Genomic DNA, 24,634 nt, shown 5'->3' with positions numbered 1-24,634 from the left:
ATTTCAGAAAATTTTCTATGGAAATAAAATTTTTCAAAAATTTTCTATAGAAATAAAATTTCCTGAAATTTTCTACAGACATACAATTTTTCGAAAATTTTCTACATTCCGAAAATTTTCTATAGAAATAAAATTTTCCGAAAATTTTCTATAAAAACAAAATATTCCAAAAATTTTCTATGTAAATAAAATTTTCCGAAAACTTTCTATAAAAATAAAATTTTCCGAAAATTTTCTATAGATATAAAATTTTACAAAAGTGTTCTATAAAATTAAAATGTTGAGAAAATTTTCTATGGAAATAAAATTTTCAGAAAATTTTCTATAGAAATACAATTTTGAGAAAAAATCCATAGAAATAAAATTTTCAGAAAAAATTCCATGGAACGAAAATTTTATTTAGACCTAAAATATTCAGAAAATTTTCTATAGAAATAAAATTCTGAGCAATTTTCTATAGAAATAAAGTTGTGAGAAAATTTTCTACAGAAATAAAATTTTGACAAAATTTTCTATAGAAATAAAATTTTCCGAAAACTTTCCATAAAATTAATTTTATCCGCAAATTTTCTATAGAAATAAAATTTTACAAATATGTTCTATAAAGATAAAATGTTGAGAAAATTTTCTATGGAACTAAAATCTTCAGAAAATTTTCTATAGAAATAAAATTTTTAGAAAAAAAATCCATAGAAATAAAATTTCCAGAAAAATTTTATGTAGACCTAAAATTTTTGACAAAATTTTCTATAGAAATAAAATTTTGACGAATTTTCTATAGAAATAAAATTTTTACAAAATTTTCTGTAGAAATAAAATTTTGACTAAATTTTCTATAGAAATAAAATTTTGACAAAATTTTCTATAGAAATAAAAATTTGGACAAAATTTTCTATAGAAATAAAATTTTTCAAAATTTTATATAGAAATAAAATTTCCCGATATTTTCTACAGACATATAATTTTCCAAAAATTTTCAACATTCCGAAATAAAATATTCCGAATATTTTCTATAGAAATAAAATTTTCCGAAAATTTTCTATAAAAATAAAATATTGCGAAATCTTTCTATGGTAATAAAATTTTCCGAAAACTTTCTATAAAAATAAAATTTTCCGAAAACTTTCTATAGAAATAAAATTTTACAAAAATGTTCTATAAAATTAAAATGTTGAGAAAATTTTCTATGGAAATAAAATTTTCAGAAAATTTTCTATGGAAATAAAATTTTGAGAAAAAAATCCATAGAAATAAAATTTTCAGAAAAAGTTCCATGGAAAGAAAATTTATTTAGACCTAAACTATTCAGAAAATTTTCTATAGAAATAAAATTCTGAGAAATTTTCTATAGAAATAAAGTTGTGAGAAAATTTTCTGCAGAAATAAAATTTTGACAATTTTTTCTATAGAAATAAAATTTTACAAAAATGTTATATAAAAATAAAATGTTAAGAAAATTTTCTATGGAAATAAAATTTTCAGAAAATTTTCTATAGACATAAAATTTTGAGAAAATTTCCTATAAAAATAAAATTTTCAGAAAATTTTCTATAGAAATAAAATTTTCAGAACATTCTCTATAGAAATAAAATTTTGCGAACAAAAATAATATTTCGAGAACATTTGCTATAGAAATAAAATTTTTCTAAAATTTTTTATATAGAAACAACGTTTTGAGAAAATTTTCTATAAAAATAAAATTTTAAGAAAATTTGCTATAGCAATAAAATTTTGTGAATATTTTCTGTGGCCATAAAAATATTGAAAAAAATTTTTCTATAGAAATAATATTTTCAGAAAAAATTGAATATAAATAAAATTTTCAGAAAATTTTCTATAGTAATAACATTTTGAGAAAATTTTCTATAGAAAAAACATTTTGTGAAAATTTTCTATAAAAATACAATTTTGAGAAAATATTCTATAGAAATAAAATTTTCCTAAATTGGTCTATAAAAATGAAATTTTCCGAAAATTTTCTATAGAACAAAAATTTTCCGAAAATTTTCTATAAAAATAAAATATTCCGAAAATTTTCTATGGAAATAAAATTTTCCGAAAACTTTCTATAAAAATAAAATTTTCCTACAATTTTCTATAGAAATCAAATTTTACAAAAATGTTCTATAAAAAGCAAATGTTGAGAAAATTTTCTATGGAAATAAAATTTTCTATAGAAATACAATTTTGAGAAAAAATCCATAGAAATACAATTTTCAGAAAAATTTCCGTGGAAAGAAAATTTTATTTAGACCTAAAATTTTCAGAAAACTTTCTATAGAAATAGAATTTCGACAAAATTTTCTTGAGAAATAAAATTCTGAGAAAATTTTCTATAGAAATAAAATTCTAAGAAAATTTTCTATAGAATTAAATTTTGACAAAATTTTCCTTAGAAATAAAGTCGGGGTTTCCTTCCTGACGCAATAACTCCAGAACGCACGAAACGATTTCCACGGTTTGCATTCGTGGGAAAGGTATCGCGCTCCATAAGGTTTATAGCAAAGAAAATTCAAGAAAAGTTTCAACGGAAAAGCGGGCAAATCTTTTTTTATATACAGCGCCTTCTCTGATGCAACTCCAGAACGCACGAACTGATTTCCGAGATTTTGCATTAGTTGGAAAGGTCTTTCTATAGAAATAAAATTTTTCGAAAATTTTCTATAGAAATAAAATTTTTAGAATATTTTCAATAGAAAAAAATTAAAAACAAATGTATAAAAATGCCATTTTCGGAAAATTTACAGAAAATAAAGTTTTCGGAAAATTTACAAAAAATAAAATTTTCGGAAAATTTAAAGAAAATAAAATTTTCGGAAATTTTTCTATAGAAATACAATTTTTCGAAAATTTTCTATAGAAATAAAATGTTCTAAAAATTTTCTATAGAAATAAAATTTTTCGAAAATTTTCTATAGAAATAAAATGTTCTAAACATTTTCTATAGAAATAAAGTTTTTCGAAAATTTTCTATAGTAATGGAATTTTCTGTAAATTTTCTATAGAAATAAAATTTTCCTAAAAATATTCTTTAGAAATAAAATTTTCAGAAAATTTTCGATAGAATTAAAATTTTCCTAAAAATATTCTTTAGAAATAAAATTTTCAGAAAAATTTTTTATAGACATGAAATTTTCAGAAAAATTTTTATAGACAAAAAAAAATTCTGAATATTTTAATATTAAGAAAATTTTTTATAGACAAAAAAAATCTGAATATTTTAATATTCAGAAAATTTTTATAGACAAAAAAAAATTCTGAATATTTTAATATTCAGAAAATTTTTTATAGACAAAAAAAAATTCTGAATATTTTAATATTCAGAAAATTTTCTATATACATATAATTTTCAGAAAACTTTCCATAGACATGAAATTTTCTATAGAAATAAAATTTCCAGAAAATTTTCTTTAGAAATAAAAATTCCAGAAAAGTATCTATGGAAACAAAATTTTCAGAAATTTTTCTATAGAAATAAAATTTTGACAATGTTTTCTATAGAAATAAAGATTTTAGAAAATTTTCTACAGACATAAATTTTTCTATAGACGTAAAATTTTCTATAGACATACAATTTTCTATAGAAATAAAATTTTCTTTTGAAACGAAATTTTCTAAAATTTTTATTTCTATAGAAAATTTTCTGGAAATGTTAATTCTAGAAATTTTTCTGAAAATTTTATGTGTAGAAAATTTTCGGAAAATGTTATTTCTATAGAAAATTTTCTCAAAATTTTATTTGTACAGAAAAATTTCTCAAAATTTTATATCTATAGAAACTCATGATATTAGAGTTTTTATGACGCCCAGCATTTCCTTGAATTATCATCCTTCCCCTCCTCAACTTTCATGTGAAAATGTATACATTTTGTGGCAATAAAGTAAACGATGATGAAGAAGCATTTTATGTCAAAACTAACCAACAATCCGGATCTGGTGATGTGCAAGTTGAGTTACCCGAAGGTAGGCTAAACCATAGAGCTAAAAATTCAGCAAAGAATCACGCATAGTAGCAGATAATAAGAGTTGCCGTTTGTTCATTTTACGAGGTGATAACAACACCAATATGGATGACGATTGCAGATTCAACTGAATGTCCAAGAACAGATGTACATGCTCATATGCATGGAGATAGTATAAGTAGTATGACACCGTAGATAAACAAATATTACGATATATTTGGGACGTGTCATAATTGGAACCCCCATAACTCTCAGATGATAATATACACAAAGAAAATTAATCTAAAAAACAATCCATTGACATAATGAATAATATTCATTGTAATAATGAACAGGTTCATTAATGGTATGAAATCAATATCTAATCAAAAAAATTATTTTCCATCACGACAGTATTTTTCTCAGTGTATCATGGGAAAATTTGTTATCACAATTTTTAGGTATTTTCCCGATCCCTTTCTTGCTCAAAAGATTTAAAAAACAACCAAGAAGATTTATTGTAAGACCCCTTCCCTCCTTCTTCACAACTTAACAGAAAAAAACAAAACATAACATAACATAACCTAAGAGGAAATGTTGATGTTGACAAAGACGTAGATGAAACCAAATGAATTTGGAATTGAAATGAATGACTGAAATAATTTGTCATTTCCTTGGGAATGGTAGAGTTGGGGATGCGATAAAGAGATTGAATTCGTGTAAACGACATATGAGGTTTCGGGCTAGCATTTAGACACCAGGACAGGCAATCCGGTATTCGATATGACAAAATAGAGCAGCATGTGGGCGCGAAACCATGAAACATTAACAAAAATAAAGAAAAAATTTCTGAATTAATGACCCTGGGACAGGGTGATGAAGCCAATGGTCATGTTCTTTGTAGGTTTATCTATTTCGGAGTTATTTATTTATTTATTTTATTTTTTTTTTTGTTTCTGTTTTATCTACCAGTGGGTGACAATGGGGTTCTTTCCACAAAAAAATTGATAAGGAAAATAAATAAAATGTACAATGAATTTAAATTGATTCCTTTAAATCAATCCAGAAAGTTTAAATCTATACAATATTCAATCGAGTAAGTTTATTAGTTGATTTTCTAACTTTATACTATTGAGCTTAATTCTAGGCTTTCAATTTCTCATTTACTTTGGCTGTAACAAATAAATTTTTTCAAAATTTTATTTCTATAGAAAATTTTGTCAAAATTTTATTTCTACAGAAAATTTTGTCAAAATTTTATTTCTATCGGAAATTTTGTCAAAATGATATTCCTATAGAACATTTTGTCAAACTTTTATTTCTGTAGAAAACTTTGTCAAAATGTTATTTCTTTAGAAAATTTTGTCAAAATTTTAATTCTATAGAAAGATTTGTCACAATTTTATTTCTATTGAAAAATTTGTCAAAAATTTTATTTCTATTTAAAATTTATATCTGTAGCAAATATAAAAAAAAGATAGAAACTTTTTTCAAAACGTTATAGAACTTTTTTTCATAGAAAATTTTTTTATTTCTATAGAAACTTTTGTGACAATTTTATTTCTATAGAAAATTTCGTCAAAATTTTATTTCTATAGAAAATTTTGTCAAAATGTTATTTCTATATAAAATTTATATGTAGCAAATATAAAAAAAAATATCGAAATATTTTTCAAAACGTTATAGAACTTTTTTTCTTAGAAAATTTCTAACGAAAATTTTGTGAATATTTTATTTGTATAGAAAATTTTGTCAAAATTTTATAGAAAAATGTTGTCCAAATTTTATTTTATTTCTATAGAAAATTTTGTTAATATATTATTTCTATAGAAAATTGTGTCAAAATTTTATTTCTATAGAAAATGTTGTCAAAATTTTATTTCAATCGGAAATTTTGTCAAAATTTTATTTCGACAGAAATTTTTCTAAAAATTTTATTTCTATAAAAAATTTTGTCAAAATTGTATTTCTATAGAAAATTTTGTCAAAATTTTATTTCTATGGAAAATTTTGTCAAAATTTTATTTCTATACGAAATTTTGTCAAAATTTTATTTCTATAGAAAATTTTGTCAAAATTTTATTTCTATAGAAAATTTTGTCAAAATTTTATTTCAATCGGGAATTTTGTACAAATTTTATTTCAACAGAAATTTTTCTAAAAATTTTATTTGTAAGCATTGTTGTTGTTTTTTATTGCAGCTTAAAACCATACATTGACTAAACTACAAGTGTAGCTTAACCAATAGAGGAAAAGTATGCTTGTCAAATTTATTTGCGCAAAACCCTATAGACTGCAAGATGGTTGGATGTACAGATGTTTCGGAATTACCACATTCCTCATCAGCATCCTCTACTTGCAGCAAAACTATCAACCAATTATCAGAATAAATTCAGGCAGTTTATTAAACCCAACAAAAACCACACTTGAACCCTCCGAAAAAAGGTTTTACATTGATTATTTTTAGAGAAAATTTTCTCAACATTTTATTTCTAGAAAAAAATTTTTTTAAATTTTCTATAGAAATAAAATCTATAGAAAATTTTTTCAAAATTTTATTTTTATAGGAAATTTTGTCAAAATTTTATTTTTATAGGAAATTTTATCAAAATTTTATTTCTATAGGAAATTTTGTCAAAATTTTATTTCTATAGGAAATTTTGTCAAAATTTTATTTCTATATAAAATGTTCTCAAAATTTTATTTCAATAGAAAATATTCTCTAAGTTTTATTTGTATAGAAAATTTGTCAAAATTTTATTTCTATGGAAATTTTCTTAAAAATTTTATTTCTATAGAAAATTCTGAATAGAAAATTTTATCAAAATTTTATTTCTATAGCAGAAAATCTACCACTTTTTGGCAGAATTCTACCAACCGTGTGAACCGCGATTGCAATACATTCCCGAATTGTGGAGTATGACAAGCATCAACTGTGGAACATTCCCATTATCTTTGGCCATTAACTAACGATATGAAACAATTTCAATTAATTTATAGCATATCAATTATTTATACACTATAATCACGAAAGATTTAAATATTCATTTCCGCAGCAATGAGTAACGAATTTCAGGCAATTTCAATAACAACCAAAAAGCAACCAACGGTGTCAACAACTGAGGGATGAAGTTAAACAGGCCATTTATTTATATGGATAATTTATAAAAGGACATGATAAAAAAAAAACAACGTTTTTATGTTGAAGATAATTTTTTACTAAGGAAATAAATTTAATGTGGAAAAAAACAATAAAGGAAAAAAATTTCCATTCTAAAATAAAGGGAAAAATTGCAAAACGCCAAAAGTCATTGAATCTAAAAAAATGTTTAAACCCGCTAGTATGAGTATAAATGAAATAATCGTAATAAAATTTCAATGTCAAGTTCATAAAGGTCATTGCCATTGCATCCATCGTCTTCATCCTCATGATCATTATCATGAACATAATCATCTCCACTATTGTCATTATCATCATTGCTATTGGCTTGAAGTGCATTAAAACTGGAGCAAAGGCACTAAAGGCAAACTGGTTTAGAACTTAACTTCAATGCTACGAAGGTTATGGACGGACCACAATAATTTTACGTCAGCAAACATTCTGACAGCAGACATGCAATAATGCTAAGGAAAATTACCAAATTGCTTGGGAAACATACAGGGACATGAGATCATTAATCACCCGTAGACATAAATACCTAAATCGACATTACAACAAAGTCCACTTTTTGTGCATATTTATATGTAATATTTTACAATGACCAAGAATCCGTGCAGGTGTAACAAAATCGCATTGTCATTCAAAGCATTTTAATTAAACGATTTTTTGTAAATAATTTTGTAATTTTCTGAGAATATTTAAATGCATGAAATTGAAAGTAGTTTAATGGCTAAGAGAGGAAGATGATATTGATGTTCAATCTTACGAGAGGTGGTTCAAAAGTTTCCAAAAAAAAAAAAACAAAAATAAAATTAATAATATATTTTCATTAAATATTAGCACTAGTGCAAAAATAATATTCCAAAAATTAAAAAAAAAATTTTTGAAGCTTTGATCTAATTTTTGTGGTGGTCAAAAAAAAAATTTTTTTTTTTTCTTCGAATGAATGAATAATCCCTCCTATTAGCGACAATGTTTTTATACCCTCCAACATAGGATGGAGGGGTATATTAACTTTGTCATTTCGATTGTAACACATTGAAATATTGCTCTCAGACCACATAAAGTACATATTCTGGGTGGTCGTGAAATTCTGAGTCGATCTAAGCATGTCCGTCCGTCCGTCTGTTGAAATCACGCTAACTTCCGAACGAAACAAGCTATCGACTTGAAACTTGGCGCAAGTAGTTGTTATTGATGTAGGTCGGATGGTATTGCAAATGGGCCATATCGGACCACTTTTACGTATAGCCCCCATATAAACGGACCTCCAGATTTGGCTTGTGAAGCTTCTAAGAGGAGCATATTTCATCCGATCTGGCTGAAATTTGGTACATGGTGTAAGTATATGGTCTCTAACAACCATGAAAAAATTGCTCCACATCGGTCCATAATTATATATAGCCCCCATATAAACCGATTCGCAGATTTGGCTTGCGGAGCCTCTAAGAAAAGCACATTTCATCCGATCTAGCTGAAATTTGGTACATGGTGTTGGTATATGGTCTCTAATAACCATGCACAAATTGGTCCACATCGCTTCATAATGATATATAGCCCCCATATAAACCGATCCCCAGATTTGGCTTTCGGAGCCTCAAAGAGAAGCAAATTTCATCCGATCCGGTTGAAATTTGCTACATGGTGTTATTATATGGTCTCTAACAATCATGCCAGAATTGGTCCATATCGGTCAATAATTATATATAGCCCCCATATAAACCGATCCGCAAGATCCGCCTCTAAGAGAAGCATATTTCATCCTATCTGGCTGAAATTTGGTACATGGTGTTGGTATATGGTCTCTAAGAACTATGCACAAATCGGTCTACATCGCTTCATAATTATATATAGCCCCCATATAAACCGATCCCCAAATTTGGCTTGCGGAGCCACAAAGTAAAGCAAATTTCATCCGATCCGGTTGAAATTTGGTATATAATGTTGGTATATGGTCTCTAATAACCTTGCAAAAATTTGTCGACATCGGTCCATAATTATATATAGCCCCCATATAAACCGATCCCCAGATTTGGCTTGCGGAGCCTCTAAGAGTAGCAAATTTCATTCGATCCGCCTGAAATTTGGTACGTGGTGTTGGTATATAGTCTCTAACAACCATGCCAGAATTGGTCCATATCGGTCCATAATTATATATAGCCCCATATAAACCGATCCCTAAATTTGGCTTGCGGAGCCTCAAAGTGAAGCAAATTTCATCCGAGCCGGTTGAAATTTGGTATATAATGTTGGTATATGGTCTCTAATAACCTTGCAAAAATTTGTCGACATCGGTCCATAATTATATATAGCCCCCATATAAACCGATCCCCAGATTTGGCTTGCGGAGCCTCTTGGAGAAGCAAAATTCATCAGATTCGGCTGAAAATTGCTACATGGTGTTAGTATATGGTCTCTAACAACCATGCCAGAATTAGTCCATATCGGTCAATAATTATATATAGCCCCCATATAAACCGATCCGCAGATTTGGCTTGCGGAGCCTCTAAGAGAAGCAAATTTCATCCGGTCCGGTTAAAATTTGGTATATAATGTTGGTATATAGTCTCTAATAACATTACAAAAATTTGTCGACATCGGTCCATATTTATATATAGCCCCCATATAAACCGATCCACAGATTTGGCTTGCGGAGCCTCAGAGAAAAGCACGATCCCCAGATTTGACCTCCGGAGCCTCTTGGAGGAGCAAAATTCATCCGATCGGGTTGAAATTGGGTACATGTCGCTAGTGTATGACCGATAACAACCATGCCAAAATTGGTCCGTATCGATCTATATTATATATAGCCTCCAAAAATTTTATATTTCTATAGAAAATTTTGTCAAAATTTTATTTATATAGAAAATTTTGTCAAAATTTTATTTCTATGTAAAATTGTGTTAACATTTTATGTCTTTAGGAAATTTTGTCAAAATGTTATTTCTATAGAAAATTTATGAAGCATTTCATTGTTGGGGAGGAATATTTTGCAAAATCTTCCAAACCATCAAGAATTCTACCAATCTACCAAACAGTAAAAAATCTGCCAATTTTGGTAGACTCGTGTTCATATAACATATATAGCCCCCATATAAAGCGACCCCCCATATTTAAATTCTGGCTTTATAGTTACCGCACAAAAGTTCATATCGGTTCGTAATTATTTCTTCCCTATATATACGACCTTCCTTTTGTCTACCGACCTTTTTTTTGTCTACTATATATCCCGCATGGACTAACTTACAATTTAGAAGATGATGTTAAGAAGTTTTAAGATGCCTTGTCATTGGCCGCAACCCAAGTAATTTAATTGTGGATCACTGTCTTTAGTAGAAATTTCTACGCAATACATGGTGGATCGTATGAAACAAGTCGAAAATTAATTTTTTTAAAGAAATTGAATTTGGTCAACATTTTACTTCTATTAAAAATTTTGCCAAAATTTTACTTCTAAAGAAAATTTTTGCAAAATTTTATTTCTATAGAACATCTTGTCAAAACTTTATTTCTATAGAATTTTTTTTTTAATTTTATTTCTGTAGAAAGTTTTATCAAAATTTTATTTCTATAGAACATTTTGTCAAAATTTTATTTCTATGGGAAATGTTTGCAAAATTTTATTTCTATAGAAAATGTTGGCAAGATTTGATTTCTATAGAAAATTTTGTCAAAATGTGATTTCTGTAGAAAATGTTAATGAAAATTGTATTTCTACAGAAGATTTTGTCAAAACTTTAATACTATAGAAAAATTTGCCAAAATTTTATTACTATAGAAAATTTTGTCAAAATTTGATTTCTGTAGAAAATTTTTATGAACATTTTATTTCTACAGAACATTTTGTCAAAATTTTATTTCTATAAAAAAATTTTTGTTAAAATTTTATTTCTGTAGAAAATTTTATCAAATTTTTATTTCTTGTTGTTGTTTTTGATTTCAGCTTAAAACCATGCATTGACTAAACTACAAGCGTAGCTTAACCAACAGAGGAAAAGAATGTTTGTAAAATTTATTTGGGCAAAGCCCTATTGCAAGATGGTTGGATGGACGCACGTTTCGGAATAACCACATTCCTCATCAGCATCCTCTACTTGCAGCAAAACTATCAACGAATTATCAGAATAAATTCAGGCAGTTCACTAAAACCAAATGTGAGCCACACTTGAACCTTCCGAAAAAAGGTTTAAACGATAGCCGGCTTGTGCCGAAATAAATTCGTACAAACATATCTCTTTTCCTTTAACACCGTCAAATCATCGATTTGAGTGCAGTTGGATGGGTTTATTTTGAGAGTGCTTCCTCTTTGTTTCACTCGTAGAAAATTTTATCAAATTTTTATTTCTATAGAAAATTTTGTCACAATTTTATTTCTTTAGAAAATTTTGTCAATTTTTTTTTCTATAAAAAATTTTGTCAAAATTTTTTTTCTATAGAAAATTTTTTCAAACTTTTTTCTATCTGTAAACTGTTGTCAAAATTTTATTTTTGTCAATATTTTATTTTTATAGAAATTATCAAAAATTTATTTCTATAGAAAAAATTTAGTTAAAATTTTATTTCTATAAAAAAAATTTTTGTTAAAATTTTATTTCTGTAGAAAATTTTATTTCTTTAGAAAATGTTGTCAAAATTTTTGTTTCTATAGAAAATTTTCTCAAAATTTTATTTCTTTAGATTTTTTTTTTAATTTTATTTCTATAGAAAATTTTATCAATTTTTTTATTTTATAGAAAATTTTTGTAAATTTTTGTTTTTCTATAGAAAATTTTGTCAATTTTTTTCTATAGAAAATTTTGTAGATTTTTTTTTCTCTAGAAAACTTTTATCAACATTTTATACTTATAGAACCTTTTTATCAAAATTTTATTTTTACAAAAACAAATTTTCAAAATTTTATTTCTATAAAAAAAATTTTTGTTAAAATTTTATTTCTGTAGAAAATTTTATTTCTTTAGAAAATGTTGTCAAAATTTTTGTTTCTATAGAAAATTTTCTCAAAATTTTATTTCTTTAGATTTTTTTTAATTTTATTTCTATAGAAAATTTTATCAATTTTTTTAATTTATAGAAAATTTTTGTAAATTTTTGTTTTTCTATAGAAAATTTTGTCAATTTTTTTTCTATAGAAAATTTTGTAGATTTTTTTTCTCTAGAAAACTTTTATCAACATTTTATACTTATAGAACCTTTTTATCAAAATTTTATTTTTACAAAAACAAATTTTCAAAATTTTATTTTATAAAAAATTTCCCACCAATTTTACTTCTATAGAAAATTTTGTCAAAATTTTATTTATATAGAAAATTTTATTTCTACAGAAGATTGTGTCAAAATTGTATTTCTATAGGAAATTTTGTCAAAATTTTATTTCTGTAGAAAATTTGACAACTTTTATTTCTACAGAAAATTTTGTCAAAATTTTATTTCTATAGAGAATGTAAAAAATTTATTTCTATAGAAAAAGTTTGTTAAAATTTTATTTCTGTAGAAAATTTTATCAAAATTTTATTTCTATAGAAAATGTTGTCAAAATTTTATTTGTATAGAAAATTTTGTCAAAATTTTATTTCTATAGAAAATTTTGTCAAAATTTTATTTCTATAGAAAATGTCAAAATTTTATTTCTAATGAAAAATTTTGTTAAAAGTTTATTTCTGTAGAAAATTTTATTTCTATAGAAAATTTTGTCAAAATTTTATTTCTATAGATGATTTTGTCAAAATTTTATTTCTATAGAAAATTTTGTCAAAATTTTATTTCTTTAGAAAATTTTATCAACATTTTATACTTATAGAAATTTTGTATCAAAATTTTATTTTATAAAAAATTTTCCCACCAATTTTATTTCTATAGAAAATTTTGTCAAAATTTTATTTCTTTTTGTTTTGTTATTGTTGGTTTATTCTTCAATCATTTCATTGTCTTTGATTTCAGCCTAAAAAAATATATTTTTTTTTTAAATTTTGGCAAATTTTTATTTCGATAGAAAATTTTTCAAAATTTTATTTCTATAGAAAAATGTTCCCAAACTTTTTGTTTCTAAGAAAAATTATTTATGCAGTATTTGTTTTTCGGCATTTTTCACACATTTACGTTATGATATCACCTTAATTACACGTTTTAAATGCTTCATGAGCTCGTATCGCATCATTATTCTCGGAATTTATATAATCGTTCATTTCCCTATTGACATGCTGCCATACAGAGGCTTAATGAAATTATTAACAAATTCACCCAAAAATGGCAAATTAAGTTAAATGCATACCGTTGCCGTGTAATTAACAAATTACCATTGAGTAAATATTTATTTCACAATTTTTCTGTGCATTTTATTTAAAGTGACACTGTCTGTCTGTCTGGTTGGTTGGTTGGTTTTGTTGATTCGCTAGCTCGGTGGTTCAATGGTTGACTGACTGGCTAACTGTCTGTCTGAAATTGATGTATTCGGTTAGGTTGAGGTTGATTTGGTCACCAACCCATGGGTTGGTTGTTGTCATCCTGAATATTGCTTGGAGGGTGTCATTCGATATTTATTTCGCATTTTACCTTAATTCAAATATTTGTTGCCAATTTGTTATTCGTGTTATTATTATTTTTTAATATAATGCAATCATTTGGCAATAGGTCCCTAAATTGGATTGCCCTAAATTATGTGACTATATCGGCAAGTATTTGGCTACGCTCCACAGCAAAAACAAAATTATTGGTAGTTATTGCACAAACATTCCATTTTAGGTGCATCCCGAGATCCTCTGTCAATAGTTTTCACTTTCGGTGAAATTCTTTTGGACAAGTCTTAGAAAATACCACATTTGGACGTCTTTATTTATTTTTGAAAATTTAAATATCACAAAAAACTTAAAAAAAAAAACATTGAAAATAAAATTACAAAAATTGAACCCATCGATTATTTGAAGTATTCCTATTGAATTAGAATTAGTTCAGATTGATGAAACTTTGATTAAAATTTGTCGGGTCAGTAGTATTTTTGTGCCACTTTCTTAGGCGGTGACTATTGTGGTACTTTTTTTTAATATACCACCAAGTGCTATACTTTTTACAAACAAATTCACAAACATATTTGCTTGGAAACCCCAGTTGCCAGAGAACTTTATTTTTATAAAAACCAAAGGTTAACCTCCAAAGAGAGGCATCAATCAGCCACCGCATAATAGTAATTTTTCCAAAATACAAGTTGGTTATGCAGCACACTATCTGGTATTCACCATCATCAAGTTGTATAGATGCGCACTAGCATTGGCAGTTGTCTGAATTGGACAGTAGAATCTTTTGTGGTTTTACACACTGACATATTATGAAGTTTCGTAGAAGAAGTTTTCGTATCTTTACAAATAGTGTTTATGATATTGGAGATTTTTCTATGTCAATTTTAATTCTAAAATATTGTGGGAAAGATGTGTCAATATCTTTTGACAAATTCTGCTCACTGGACTTCGATAAAAATTCAAAATTTTATTTCTATAGAAAATTTTGTCAAAATTTTATTTCTATAGAAAATTTTGTTAAAATTTTATTTCTATGGAAAATGTTGTCAAAATTTTATTTCTAAAGAAAATTTTGTCAAAATTTTATTTGTATAGAAAATTTTGTCAAAATTGTAATTCAAAATTTTATTTCTATAGAAAATTTTGTCAATAGAAGATTTTGTCAAAATTCTATTTCTATAGAATTTTGTGTCAAAATTTTATTTCTATAGCAAATTATGTGCAATTTTATTTCTATAGAAAATCTTGTCAAAATTTTATTTCCAAAGAAATTTTTGTTAAAATTTTATTTTTATAGAGTATTTTGTCAAAATTGTATTTCTATAGAAAATTTTGTCAAAATTTTATTTCTATAGAAAATTTTGTCAAAAATTCTATAGAAAATTATGTCAAAATTTTATTTCTATAGAAAATTTTTTAAAAATTTAATTTCTATAGAAAACTTTGTCAAAATTGGATTTCTATAGAAAATTTTGTTAAAATTTTATTTCTATGAAAAATTTTGTCAAAATTTTATTTGTATAGAAAATTATGTCAAAATTTTATTTCTATAGAAAATGTTGTCAAAATTTTTTTTTCTATAGAAAATTATGTCAAAATGTTATTTCTATAGAAAATTTTTTAAAAATTTAATCTCTATGGAAAATTTTGTCAAAATTGTATTTCTGTAGAAAATTTTGTCAAAATATTATTTCAATAGTAAATTTTGTCAAAATTTTATTTCTATAGAAAATTTTGTCAATTTTATTTCTATAGAAAATGCTGTCATTTTGTTTGTTTCTATAGAAAACTTTGTCAAAATTTTATTTTTCTAGAAAATTTTATTTGTATAGAAAATTTTGTCTAAATTTTATTTCTATAGAAAATTATGTCAAAATTTTATTTCTATAGAAATTTTTTTAAAAATTTAATTTCTATAGAAAATTTTGTTAAAATTTTATTTCTATGGGAAATTTTGTCAAAATTTTATTTGTATAGAAAATTTTATCAACAACTTTTGACAAATTTTGCTCTCTGGACTTCGATAAAAATTAAAAATTTTATTTCTATAGAAAATTTTGTCAAAATTTTATTTCTATAGAAAATTTTTTTCAAAATTTTATGTCTATAGAAAATTTTTTCAAAATTTTATTTCCATAGAAAATTTTTTCAAAATTTTATGTCTATAGAAAATTTTTTCAAAATTTTATTTCCATAGAAAATTTTTTCAAAATTTTATTTCCATAGAAAATTTTATAAAAATTTTATTTCCATAAAAAATTTTGTCAAAATTTTAATTCTATAGAAAATTTTGTCAAAATTTTATTTTTATAGAAAATTTTGTCAAAAGTTTATTTCTATGGAAATTTATGTCAAAATTTTATTTCTATAGAAAATTGTCAAAATTTTATTTCTATAGAAAATTTTGTCAACAACTTTTGACAAATTTTGCTCTCTGGACTTCGATAAAAATTCAAAATTTTATTTCTATAGAAAATGTTGTCAAAATTTTAATTCTATAGAAAATTTTGTTAAAATTTTAATTCTATAGAACATATTGTCAAAATTTTATTTCTATAGAAAATTTTGTTAAAATTTCAATTCTATAGAAGATTTTGTCAAATTTTTATTTCTATAGAAAATTTTGTCAAAATTTTATTTCCATACAAAATTTTGTTATAATTTCATTTCTATGGAAAAATTTGTCAAAATTTTATTTCTAAGAAAATTTTGTCAAATTTTTATTTCTTAGAAAATTTTGTCATAATTTTATTTCTATAGAAGTTTATGTCAAAATTTTATTTCTATAGCAAATTATGTCACGATTTTATTTATATAGAAAATTTTGTCAAATTTTTGTTTCTATCGAAAATTTTGTCAACATTTTATTTCCATAGAAACTTTTGTAAAAATTTTATTTCTATAGAAAATTTGGTCAAAATTTTATTTCTATAAAATATTTTCTCAAAATTTTACTTCTATAGAAAATTTTGTCAAAATTTTAATTCTATAGAAGATTTTGTCAAAATTTTATTTCTATAGAAAATTTTGTCAAAATTTTAATTCTATGGAAGATTTTGTCAAAATTGTATTTCTATAGAAAATTTTGTCAAAATTTTAATTCTATAGAAGATTTTGTCAAAATTGTATTTCTATAGAAAATTTTGTCAAAACTTAAATCCTGTAGAAGATTTTTTTCAACGTTTTATTTCTATAGAAAATTTTGTCAAAATTTTATATTTATAGAAATTTATGCCAAGATTTTATTTCTCTATAGAAGATTTTTTCAAGATTGTATTTCTATAGAAAATTTTAATTCTGTAAAGATTTTGTCAAAATTGTATTTCTATAGAAAATTTTGTCAAAATTTAAATTCTATAGAAGATTTTGTCAAAATTTTATTTCTATAGAAAATTTTGTTAAAATTTTATTTCTATAGAATATTTTGTAAATATTTTACTTCTATAGAATTTTATGTCAAAATTTTATTTCTATAGAAAATTTTGTCAACAACTTTTGACAAATTTTGCTCTCTGGACTTCGATAAAAATTCAAAATTTTATTTCTATAGAAAATTTTGCAAATTTTTATTTCTATAGAAAATTTTCTCAAAATTTTATTTATAAAAAATTTTGTTATAATTTCATTTGTATAGAAAATTTTGTGAAAATTTTATTTCTATAGAAAATTTTGTCAAAATTTCATTTCTATAGAATATTTTGTCAAAATTTTATCTCAATAGAATTTTATGTCCAACTTTTTATTTCTATAGAAAATTTTGTCAACAACTTTTGACAAATTTTGCTCTCTGGACTTCGATAAAAATTCAAAATTTTATTTCTCTAGAAAATTTTGTCAAATTTTTATTTCTATAGAAGATTTTGTCAAAATTTTATTTCCATAGAAAATTTTGTAAAAATTTTATTTCTATAGAAAATTGTGTCAAAATTTTATTTCTATACAAAATTTTGTTATAATTTCATTTCTATACAAAATTTTGTTATAATTTCATTTCTATAGAAAGTTATGTCAAAATTTTATTTCTATAGAAAATTACGTCAAAATTTTATTTCAATAGAAAATTATGTCAAAATTTTATTTCTATAGAATTTTATGTCAAAATTTTATTTCTATAGAAAATTTTGTCAACAACTTTTGACAAGTTTTGCTCTCTGGACTTCGATAAAGATTCAAAAGATTATTTCTATAAAAAATTTTGTCAAATTTTTATTTCTATAGAAAATTTTGTTTCCAGAGAAAATTTTGTAAAAATTTTATTTCTATAGAAAATGTAGTCAAAATTTTATTTCTATAACAAATTTTGTCAAAACTTTATTTCTATAGAAAATTTTGCCAAAATTTTAATTCTATAGAAGATTTTGTCAAAATTGTATTTTTATAGAAAATTTTGTCACAATTTTATTTCTATAGAAATTTATGTCAAAATTTTAATTCGATAGAAAATTATGTCAAAATTTTATTTCTATAGAAAATTTTGCCTAAATTTTAATTCTATAGAAGATTTTGTCAAAATTGTATTTCTATTGAAATTGTTTTCAAAATTTTAATTCGATAGAAAATTTTGTTAAAAGTTTTATTTCTATAGAATATTTTGTCAAAATTGTATTTCTATTTTATTTCTACCAAAATTTTATTTCTTTGAAAAATTTTGTCAAAATTTTATTTCTATAGAAAATTTTGTCAACATCCTTTGACAAATTGGACTTCGATAAAAATTCACTGGACTTCGATAAAAATTAAAATGCAGTAAATAACAAAAAGGATACATATTTTCCACGAACATGTCATGGAGAATAAGGGGATATTTTCCTCTTATTTTACGAAATGGGAGAACTTACAATGGACTTTGATAGTATGACCGAAAACAAAAAAATAAAGAAAATAGAAATATTGTCAAATAGAAAATTTTGTCAAAATTCTGTTTTTATAGAAAAAATTTCTATAGCAAATTTGTCAAAATTCTATTTCTATAGCAAATTTGTCAAAATTTTATTTCTACAGAAAATTAATGTACCTTTTAGTTGGAGAGAAATATTTTGCAAAATCTACCAAAATATCAAGAATTCTACCAATCTATTAAATAGAAAAAATCTACTATTTTTAGCAGATTTCTACCGTGATAAAGACCACACATCACATTTATACAAACTACCATCCACAATATCATTTATGAATTTTAAATTAAAAAACAAAAAATAATGCATCTCTATATGTCTCAAATTGTAAACAACAGAAATGATTGACAAATTGAAATGATTGATTGATTGGCTTCATTAGAAAAAAATGCAAACAAAAAAACTACCGCAATAAGGCATAGAAAATATTCCATTAAAAAAAAACAATAAAGTTCCTATGAACATAACAGACAAAGGAAATCACTGAGAAGAGTATAGCTTCTAAGATTGACATCGCAAAAAAAATAAACAGATAAGGATCACTACAATAGAATCCTCCTCCTCCCCAATCCTCCTTCTTCAAATTGTTAAATATCTATCATTTGGATATTGCAATATAATTTGAATAGCTGCCAACTTAGATTAATAAGAACTTAAGGAATGACAACAAAACGAACACATATGTTTCAATTACGCTCCATGTCTTTATTTAGCCATCAATCAATCATGATTATTTAAAAAAATATATATTGAATTATTTGCTTATTATTTCCATGATGTATTTCTTGAAATTCTTCCCATTATTATTTTTTTTTTTTCAATTTAAACGTCAATTATTTGTTTTTTTTTTAATATTTCAATCAATAATAATGTCATTTGGAGAAAAAATCATATTTGTGTTCATTTTTTAATACAAGACTTACCTTAAAATTTTAATATTTATAAGAATCCCAACTGTAACGAAATGAATAAAAATATAGACAACAATTAGAAAACTTATATTTTGTTAAATTTTATTTTAAGAGATTAGATTGCAAGTTTAAATTTTATTTCTTTAAAAAAATGTTGTCAAAATTTTATTTCTATAGAAAATGTTGACAACATTTTATTTCTATATAAAATTGTATCAAAATTTTTATTGCTATTAAAAAATGTGAAATGCCTCTTAGTGTTTGAGAGGAATATTTTGCAAAATCTTCCAAAACAGAGAATTTTACAAATCTACCAAACGGTTAAAAAAATCTACCATTTTTGGTAGAATTCTACCAACTGTGACAACTACGATTGCCACTGGATATCACTGCAAATGATCTCGGTGGGGCAACACTGCGACCTACTCACCCACCAGCACCTGATAAAGTGCAGAGGGGTAAACCACCTGAACCATGCCGCAGCCAAGAGGGTACCATCTGAACGAGTCAAGCCAATCCAGTTCGATTTCAGCAAAGAGATAAACTCAATTGACTCTCACTTGATTGGCAATAACAGTGATGAAGGAATAAGGATGGTATTGTGGGCGGCGTTTGTTGTGCTGGATGGAAGACCACCACCCAGTGTTCCCAGAGTATTTTTCGGTTTACCCAAAGTTCCATACTGTCTCCCTTTTCTATAGAATTTTTTGACAAAAATTTCTAGAGGAATAACATTTTGACACAATTTTCCATAGAAATAAAATTTTGAAAATATTTTCTATACAAAAAGAATTTTTTTTATAAGATTTACTATAGAAATAAAGAAATTTCTATTTAAATAAAAGTTTGACAAAATTTTCAGTAGAAATAAAAGTTTGACAAAACTTTCTAAAAAAATAACATTTTGACAAAATTTTCCATAGAAATAAAATTTTGACAAAATTTCCTATAGAACTAGGTTAGGTTATGTGGCAGCCCGGTGTATCAGGCTCACTTAGACTATTCAGTCCATTGTGATACCACAGTGGTGAACTTCTCTCTTATCACTGAGTGCTGCCCGATTCCATGTTAAGCTCAATGACAAGGGACCTCCTTTTTATAGCCGAGTCCGAACGGCGTTCCACATTCCAGTGAAACCACTTAGAGAAGCTTTGAACCCTCAGAAATGTCACCAGCATTACTGAGATGGGATAATCCCCTGCTGAAAAACTTTTTGGTGTTCGGTCGTAGCAGGAATCGAATCCACGACCTTGTGTATGCAAGGCGGGCATGCTAACCATTGCACCACGGTGGCTCCCTATAGAACTAAAAGTTTGACAAACTTTTCTACAGAAAAAAAAACATTGACAAATTTTTCTATAGAAATAAAATTTTGCCAAAATTTTTTTATGGAAATAACATTTGGATAGCATTTTCTATAGAAATAAAATTTTGAGAAAATTTTGTATAGAAATAAAATTTTGAGGAAATGTTGTAGACAAATAAAATTTTGACAAAATTTTCTATAGAAATAAAAGTTTGACAAAATTGTCTAACGAAATAAAATTTTGAAAAAATTTTCTATAGAAATAAAATTTTAAGAAAATGTTCTATAGAAATAATGTTTTGACAAAATTTTCTATAGAAATAAAACTTTGACAAATAAAATGTTGACCAAATATTCTACAGAAATAAAATTTTGAAAAATTTTTCTATAGAAATAAAATTTTGATGAAATTTTGACAAAATTACCTATAGAAATAAAATTTTGACAAAATTACCTATAGAAATAAATGTTTGACACAATTGTCTATAGAAAAAAAATTTGACAAAATTTTCTATAGAAATACAAAATTTGACAACATTTTCCATAGAAATAAAATTTTGACACAATTTTTTATGGAAATAAAATTTTGAAAAAATGTGGCAAAATTTTCGATAGAAATAAAATTTTGCACAAATTTTCTATAGAAACAAGAAATTTGACAACATTTTTGATAGAAGTAATATTTTGACAAAGTTTTCTATAGAAACAAAAAAATTGACAAAATTTTCTCTTGAAATAAAATTTTGAAAAAAAAATCGATAGAAATAAAATTTTGCTAAATGTTTCTATAGAAATAAAATTTTGCCAAATTTTTCTATAGAAGTAAAATTTTGACAAAATTTTCTATAGAAATAAAATTTTGACAAAATTTTCTATAGAAATAAAATTTTGGGAAAATTTTCTATACAAATAAAAAATTTGACAAAATTTTCAATAGAAATAAAATTTTGACAAAATTTTCTATATAAATAAATGTTTGACAAAATTGTCTATAGAAATAAAATTTTGACAAAAATTTTCATAGAAATAAAATTTTGAGAAAATGTTCTATAGAAACAAAAAATTTTACAAAATTTTCTATACAAACAAAAAATTTGACAAAATTTTCAATAGAAATAAATGTTGTCAACATTTTTTTCTATAGACAATTGTGTCGTCTATAGAAAAAAATGTTGACAAAATTTTCTATAGAAAATTTTCTATAGAGATACAAAATTTGACAACATTTTCCATAGAAATAAAATTTTGACAAAATTGTTATAGAAATAAAATTTTGACAAAAATTTCTATAGAAATAAAATTTTGACACAATTTTCTATAGCAATAAAATGTTGAAAAAATTTGGCAAAATTTTCTACAGAAATAAAATATTGACAAAATTTTCAATAGAAACAAAAAATTTTACCAAATGTTTTATAGAAGTAAAATTTTGACAAAAATTTTCTATAGAAATAACATTTTATTTATTATTATATTTAATTTTATTTCTATAACAATTTTTCAAAATTTTACTTCTATAGAAAAATTTTGTTAACAATTTTATTTCCCTTTTTGTTTTTATAGAAAATTTTCTCAAAATTTTATTTCTATAGAAAATTTTGTCAAAATTTTATTTCTATGGAAAGTTTTGTAAAAATTTTATTTCCAAAGAAAATTTTATCAAAATTTGATTTCTAACGAACATTTTGTCAAAATTTTATTTCTATAGAAATTTTTGTCAAAATTTTATTTCTATAGAAATTTTTGTCAAAATTTTATTTCTATAACAATTTTGACAAAAATTTATTTTTATAAAAAATGTAGACAAAATTTTATGTCTATAGAAATAAATTGTTTGCCAAAATTTTATTTCTATAGAAAATTTTGTCACAATTTTATTTCTATAGAAAATTTTGTCAAAATTTTATTTCTCTAAAAAATTTTGTCAAAATTTTATTTCTATAAAAAATTTTGTTAACCATTTTATGTCTCTAAAAAGTTTTGTCAAAATTTTATTTCTATAGAAAATTTTGTCAAAATTCTATTTCTGTGGAAAATTTTGTCAATATTTTATTTCTATAGAACATTTTGTCAAAATTTTATTTCTATAGAAAATTTTGTTAAAAATTTTATTTCTCTAAAATAATTTTGTCAAAATTTTATTTCGATAGAAAATTTTGTCAAAATTCTATTTCTATGGAAAATTTTGTCAAAATTTTATTTCTATAGTAAATTTTGTCAATATTTTATTTCTATAGAAAATTTTGTCAAACTTTTATTTCTATAGAAAATTTTAACATTCAAATATTGGATATGCAATACAAGAATAAAAATCAATGATTTTTGGTTACAAATGATGGATATTTTGTTGTCAAAATTTTATTTCCATAATAAATTTTGTCATAATTTTATTTCTATAGAAAATTTTGTTAACACTTTTTTGTTAACAAGTTTTGTCAAAATTTTATTTTTTTGAAAATTTTATCAAAACTCTATTTCTATGGAAAATTTTATCAACATTTTATTTCTATAGTAAATTTTGTCAATATTTTATTTCTATAGAAAATTTTGTCAACATTTTATTTCTATAGAAAATTTTGTCAACATTTTATTACTATGGAAAATTTTGTCAAAATTTTATTTCTATAGAAAATTTTGTTAAAAATTTTATTTCTTTAAAAAATTTTGTCAAAATTTTATTTCTCGAAATATAATATACGCCCTAACAGTCAAATATCGAAATATGCATTACAAGAACAAAAATCAATGATTTCTGGTCACTAATGATGGATATTTTATAGTTATGTGAACCAGCAAGTGCAAAGGTCCCCACGCAATGCAAAATATTATTGCAACCAGTCGTCCTTTATTCACAAATAAATCTCTTCAATTTTACCAACATGCATATATTTTTCTCAAAATTCTAACACAAGATATATGGCTTTTACATCGACTGGTTTTAATATTACCCATACATAAGAATCAATTTTTAAAATCGAATATCTATTTGGATTATTACCAACATTAACTTCATACATTGTTTTAAGGTCAAACTGATTTGACGAGAGGAGGTCGCATATTAGTAACTAAATTTACAAGATATTTTACATCAAGTCCGCACAATTATGTGGCATTGCTTGATAGAGACAAGCAACAATAACAAATGCATTTTACAATTAAACACAATTTAATTGTTAATACTTCACGGTGTTGCATTGAATTTTTGTGGCTGTGGCTAAGTCTAAATAGAATAGAATCTTACTTAACCATGAAATTTCAATTAAAATAAGAAAAAGTTGCATTTTAATGAGTTAAGCCTAGAGAAATAAATCAAAAGAACATGTTTTCGGTAGCTAGATACTTTATATAGAAATGTAGTAGCGACTTGAGTTTATAATTTTATTTTTTTTTTATATGAAAAAAATATATATTTAAAATTTCCAACTGCTATTTTAGATCTGATTATAGCTATGAAGTTGTACCAATAACCATACCAATATGAATGCCTCCCAATCTCCATTATTCATATATCAAGAGATGGCTCGTTCATCCTTCCTACCCTTAGTAAAAACGCATTACAAGTTTATCCACTATTTTATGCAATTGCACTGCATTATCGACATTTTCCTCAAATTCATATACATGAGTAGAAGCAAAGAGAATTCTTAAATTCGTACACTCTTGACTAGAAGCAAAAAGAGAGAGAGAGGTCTACCGGATTCTTGCCAAAACCAATGGAAATAAATGAACAAATGCTTTAATGTCTAAAAATTCTATGTACCTACCCCGAAAATATTGGCTAAAAACAAAACTACTAAATCAACTTAAACTAACAACAAGATCCATGCATGTATATTCGAACAGTTCAAATTGGTACAAATCGCTAGTAGATCTATGTCTAACCGTTTGGGTAGAGGCACATAGCCACTCATA

The 24,634-nt window shown here is 24.1% G+C and overlaps 1 protein-coding gene across 2 annotated transcripts in view; it reads right to left on the bottom strand.

Annotated features, from left to right (window-relative positions):
* The window catches only part of wat (waterproof), a 225,003-nt gene that overhangs the window by 138,784 nt on the left and 61,585 nt on the right, over nucleotides 1-24,634 (bottom strand). Inside the window, exon 2 of one of the 2 annotated variants that reach the window (XM_075289488.1) lies at nucleotides 19,429-19,459. The exons of the other annotated variant lie outside the window; for it this stretch is intronic. The gene's annotated coding sequence lies outside the window, so the exon portion shown is untranslated. The remainder of the gene's footprint in view (nucleotides 1-19,428; nucleotides 19,460-24,634) is intronic. 2 annotated transcript variants of the gene reach the window in all.

This window comes from Haematobia irritans, chromosome 1 (genome assembly GCF_050003625.1).
Source record: "Haematobia irritans isolate KBUSLIRL chromosome 1, ASM5000362v1, whole genome shotgun sequence".
Classification (NCBI taxonomy): domain Eukaryota; kingdom Metazoa; phylum Arthropoda; class Insecta; order Diptera; family Muscidae; genus Haematobia; species Haematobia irritans.
Note: the sequence above shows the minus strand (reverse complement) of the source record. Positions and strands in the feature narration are given on the sequence as shown.